The following is a 6,000-nucleotide window of genomic DNA, read 5'->3' as shown; positions in this document are numbered from 1 at the left end:
AAAAAGATCAAAAATAGACCACTCACCGGCAGTACGCCTTATAATCAGGTGCGCCCTATGGTCCGGAAAATACAGTAGGTATGATTTATCTACAGTGTAAGACACTAAAACTTGTTTAAAACCCAAGAACCACCTAAACATTCATGTTTTTGGTATAATGATGAACATTGTTTAGTAATAGAGCCTGTGTTTATTGTGTTTGATGATCTACAAAAAATACACAATGTTATACTCTGTGGAGGTTAAAAAGTCTATCTGGATAAAATGTATCAAACACAACAAAGCAATATAGTATAAATTTGTTTTTATATCAGCCTTGGCACGGACATGGTTTCCGTTGTTAGTTTATAATAACTTGTCTTCTGCTTCTGCCAAAATAATATTGACAGATCCATCCAAATTCTGAAAAGAAAGGAATGAATCAATTCAAAAAAGTTACATGTTTGTGTGCGCATTGTTTGTCGGTCTGTTGATATGATTTGTCTTAATTCAAATCTCATTAATGTATTATGTTAATACTTATTTTGCACTGATTCAATGGATGGTAGCATGAAACACCTTTCTGAATTAATGTTGACCATAAATAAATAATAAAATAAATAAATACAGTGTCGCAGCTCGTATCTCAAAAAACATTGATTTCAAAACAATGTCGCCCATTGAAATGACAAAAAATCAATTCAACTTGTGCTTTAAAAAACAAACAAAACAAAAAAACGGCACAATTTAATATGTATCATGCCTTTTAAGAAGAAAAACAAACACAATACAATAGAATGTACTACAAAGTTAAAATAATATACAGCATCTACTTGGAGAGGGGAATTCTAAAGTATCTCCTTGGAGCTACTTGTCGGTCAAACACACCATCAGCGGCGTGTCATATTTTCATGGATAAATGTTCGCTGTGAAGATATTATTTTAATGTCCCTGGTTGGGGTTATTGCTTCACTATGGTGCAGACTCGCAGTGCTACTCTCAAACTGCTTCACTTTTTTTTTTAATGATTTCCTTCTTTGATTTAACCGTGGGAATATAGACTAATATATTTTTTTATTAAATTAATTCTATTAAAGTGCTCTTTGCAGGAATAACACACAATTTGCAGTCATGTTGTTACAATAGGCTATACCGAGGGTGTCCTTCAATTTGTTTTCTTTTTAATAATAAAATGATAAGAATATATAGGTTTCTTAAAAAAAAAACTGTCAATAAAGTTAAAGTGCAAATGAAAATGCAACTTCACCACTTTAGTCATAATTTTTGCACTGAAGAAACTCCAGACTTCTTCTGTTTGTACTTTAAATTTAACTTTAACTTTTGACCCAGCAGATTTGGTCACATTTTCAGTAGACCCATAATAAATTAATAAAAGAACCAAACTTCATGAATGTTTTTTTGTGACCAACAAGTATGTGCTCCAATCACTCTATCACAAAAAAATAAGAGTTGTAAAAATGATTTGAAACGCAAGACAGCCATGACATTATGTTCTTTACAAGTGTATGTCAACTTTTGACCACGACTGTATGTACATAATAAACCACATTATGTATGTACATTAGTTGAGGGAAATTAGTAAATTACATTATCATCCTGTAATTAGATTTTGACATTAATTTCATCTTAACACCGATGGGAGCATGTTAAAACTAGAATACTGTTAACCACAACATGTAACTGTGCGTGTTCTATTTTTAAAAAACAAAAAAATCTGAAGTTATCTTTATTTTTACGTTATCGTGCCATGATTTTACCAGTACGGCCCACTTGGGAATAGATTTCCCTCCATGTGGCCCCTGAGCTAAAATGACTTTGACACCCCTGCTTTAAACCAAATTCAGATTTTTGTCCCAACCACTTGATACTTATAATACAACTATATTAGCAAAAGTATTTGGCCACCCATCCAAATGATCAGAATCAGGTGTCCTAATCACTTGGCCCGGCCACAGGTGTATAAAATCAAGCACTTAGGCATGGAGACTGTTTCTACAGACATTTGTGAAAGAATTGGCCGCTCTCAGTGATTTCCAGCATGGAACTGCCATAGGATGCCACCTGTGCAACAAATCCAGTCGTGAAATTTCCTCGCTCCTAAATAGTCCAAAGTCAACTGTCGGCATTATTATAAGAAAATGGAAGAGTTTGGGAACAACAGCAACTCAGCCACGTAAACTGACAGAGAGGGGTCAGCGCATAGTGCAAAGAGGTCACCGGTCAGTTGCTACAGAGCTCCAAACTTCATGTGACCTTCCAATTAGCAAACGTACAGTACGCAGAGAGCTTCATGGAATGGGTTTCCATGGCCGAGCAGCTGCATCTAAGCCATACATCACCAAGTCTAATGCAAAGCGTGGGATGCAGTGATGTAAAGCACGTCGCCACTGGACTCTAGAGCAGTGGAGACGCCTTCTCTGGAGTGATGAATCACGCTTTTCCGTCTGGCAATCTGATGGAGGAGTCTGGGTTTGGAGGTTGCCAGGAGAACTGTCATGATCCGTGGTCTGGATCATGTTTTGTAATTTCGGTTTGTTTTGGACTCCCTAAGTTCCTGTTGTTGTGCACCCTTGAGTTTGTTTAGTCATGATGGTTACGTATTATTTTCACCTGCCTCATGTGTTCGGGACGCTCACCTGTTTCCAATCAGAGACACTAAATAAGCCTGCCTTTGCCGGTCACTCGTCCTGGCTTCTTTGTTTGCTCAATGCAACGTTTGGATATTCCTGGTTCTTGCTTCTGTGTTTTCTGTGCTAGGTTTTTGCCTTAACTTCCGCGTGCAGTTGGCACGCATCCTTTTTGCTTGTTTTCTGTTTGGCCATGATTTATGATTAAAGGGGAACATTATCACAATTTCAAAAGGGTTAAAACTATTAAAAATCGGTTCCCAGTGGCTTATTTTATTTTTTCGAAGTTTTTTTCAAAATTTTACCCATCACGCAATATCCCTAAAAAAAGCTTCAAAGTGCCTGATTTTAACCATCGTTATATACACCCGTCCATTTTCCTGTGACGTCACATAGTGATGCCAATACAAACAAACATGGTGCATAGAACAGCAAGCTATAGCGACATTAGCTCAGATTCAGACTCGGATTTCAGCGAGGACGAATTTGGCGATCGCCTTCTAACCAACGATTGGTATGTGTTTGTTTGGCATTAAAGGAAACTAACAACTATGAACTAGGTGTACAGCATATGAAATACATTTGGCAACAACATGCACTTTGAGAGTGCAGACAGCCCATTTCAGGCGCACTAAGAACATATATTTTTCAACGATTTCAGCACTCAGGTTAACCATACCTAAATAGACACAAAATACTGCATTACACAAGACTACCCGAATGTACTTGAATGATTGAAAAAAATCAATGTTTTTAAGCTAAATTATTGGTAAACACAGTTTATGTATAATAATTTACGTAAAACCGCGAGTAATGAATAAAGTTTTCATCAATTAATATATTCTGTAGACATACCCTCATCCGCTCTCTTTTCCTGAAAGCTGATCTGTCCAGTTTTGGAGTTGATGTCAGCATCTGCTTTGAGTGTCGCAGGATATCCACACATTCTTGCTATCTCTGTCGTAGCATAGCTTTCGTCGGTAAAGTGTGCGGAACAAACGACTGACCATTTCGTCGGCTTTCCCCACAGCCTTGTATTTTGAACAAATGTCGTCCAATTTCTTGCCACTTTCGCATCTTTGGGCCACTTGTGCAACTTGAATCCGTCCCTGTTCGTGTTGTTACACCCTCCGACAACACACCGACGAAAGTGAGAAAATGGCGGATTGCTTCCCGATGTGACGTCACGTCACGAGAGCGAATAATAGAAAGGCGTTTAATTCGCCAAAATTCACCCATTTAGAGTTCGGAAATCGGTTAAAAAAATATATGGTCTTTTTTCTGCAACATCAAGGTATATATTGACGCTTACATAGGTCTGGTGATAATGTTCCCCTTTAATAAATCATCTCCTACCTTACGCTGTCGTCCGGAGTTGTCCGTTTTGCATTCCTGGGAGAACGACCCCACATAAAGATGTGACCACGCCGTGACAGAGAACAGTACATTTTGGCCTGCATTGTGAAATTTGGTGGAGGAGGAATTATGGTGTTAGGAGTTGGACTTGCCGCCTTAGTTCCAGTGCAAGGAACTTTGAATGCTCCAGGATACCAACAGTTTGGAGCGGAAACCTTCCTCTTCCAACATGACTGTGCACCAGTGCACAAAGCAAGGTTCATAAAGACATGGATGACAGAGTCTGGTGTGGATGAACTTGACTGGCCTGCACAGAGTCCTGACCTGAACCTGATACAACACCTTTGGGATAAATTAGAACAGAGGCTGAGATCCAGGCCTTCTCGGCCAACATCAGTGTGTGACCTCACCAATGTGCTTTTGGAAGAATGGTGGAAAATTCCTAAAAAAACACACTCCGCAACCTTGTGGACAGCCTTCCCAGAGGAGTTGAAGCTGTAATAGCTGTAAAAGGTGGACCCACATCATATTGAACCCTATGGGTTAGGAATGGGACGGCACTTCAAGTTCATATGTGAGTCAAATACATACTTTCCAACCTTGAGACCTCCGATTTCGGGAGGGGGCGGGGGCGTGGTTGGGAGCGGGGCGTGATTGGGGCCGTGGTTAAGAGGGAAGGAGTATATTTACAGCTAGAATTCACCAAGTCAAGTATTTCATATATATATGTATATAAGAAATACTAAGTCAAGTATTTCATATATATATATATATATATATATATATATATATATATATATATATATATATATATATATATATATATATATATATATATATAGCTATAAATATATATTTATTTTATTATATATACATAGAAATAAAAAATAAATACTTGAATTTCAGTGTCTAGCAATCGGAGGGTTGCTGGTTACTGGGGTTCAATCCCCACCTTTTACCATCCTAGTCACGTCCGTTGTGTCCTTGGGCAAGACACTTCACCCCTTGCTCCTGATGGCTGCTGGTTAGCGCCTTGCATGGCAGCTCCCGCCATCAGTGTATGAATGTGTGTGTGAATGGGTGAATGTGGAAATACTGTCAAAGCGCTTTGAGTACCTTGAAGGTAGAAAAGCGCGATACAAGTATAAGCCATTTATCATTTATTATTAGTTATCATTTATTTACACATTTATCATTGTTGAGTTAAGGGTTGAATTGTCCATCCTTGTTCTATTCTCTGTCACTATTTTTCTAACCATGCTGAACACCCTCTCTGATGATGCATTGCTGTGTGGCACGCACAAAAGTGCTTTCATCAAATGCACTAGATGGCAGTATTGTCCTGTTTAAGAGTGTCACAACATTACTGTTTACGGCAGACGAACTGCTTTACGGTAGACGAAAACGTGACTGCTGTTGTTGTGTGTTGTTTCCGCGCTGGGAGGACGTTAATGAAACTGCCTAACAATAAACCCACATAAGAAACCAAGAACTCGCCCTCCATCATTCTACAGTTATAACGTGATTGGGCAGGTACACTGTTTATATTGTGGGAAAGCGGACTCCTGAATTTCGGGAGATTTTCGGGAGAGGCGCTGAATTTCGGGAGTCTCCCGGAAAATCCGGGAGGGTTGGCAAGTATGATATATATATATTTTGAATTATTCTTTAGTTGCTTTATTGAGTTTACAAACCCCTGGCGCTGTTTTGTACTGTTTTTGTACTGTTTATGTACCTGTTTTTATTTTATTTAATTTTTTTTGATTGTAAGTAAATGTTGAATGTTATAAATAAAGGTTTTGAAAAAATAAATAAATACCATTTTTTTTTTTTAAAAGACTCCCACACTTGCCGTCAGGTTGCGCAATACAACGTAAACCGTTGGCCAACCAAAAAGTAACCACAGAACACTATAGTGTTCTATGGTTACTTTTTGGTTGGCCTAGCGGACGTGACGACAGGCTGTCCTTACTCAGGTCCGCACGGACCTGGAGGGGGCGTGCCTTTAGTCCGGCTG

Source organism: Nerophis lumbriciformis, linkage group LG15 (genome assembly GCF_033978685.3).
Source record: "Nerophis lumbriciformis linkage group LG15, RoL_Nlum_v2.1, whole genome shotgun sequence".
Lineage (NCBI taxonomy): Eukaryota > Metazoa > Chordata > Actinopteri > Syngnathiformes > Syngnathidae > Nerophis > Nerophis lumbriciformis.
This window is presented reverse-complemented; position numbering follows the sequence as displayed.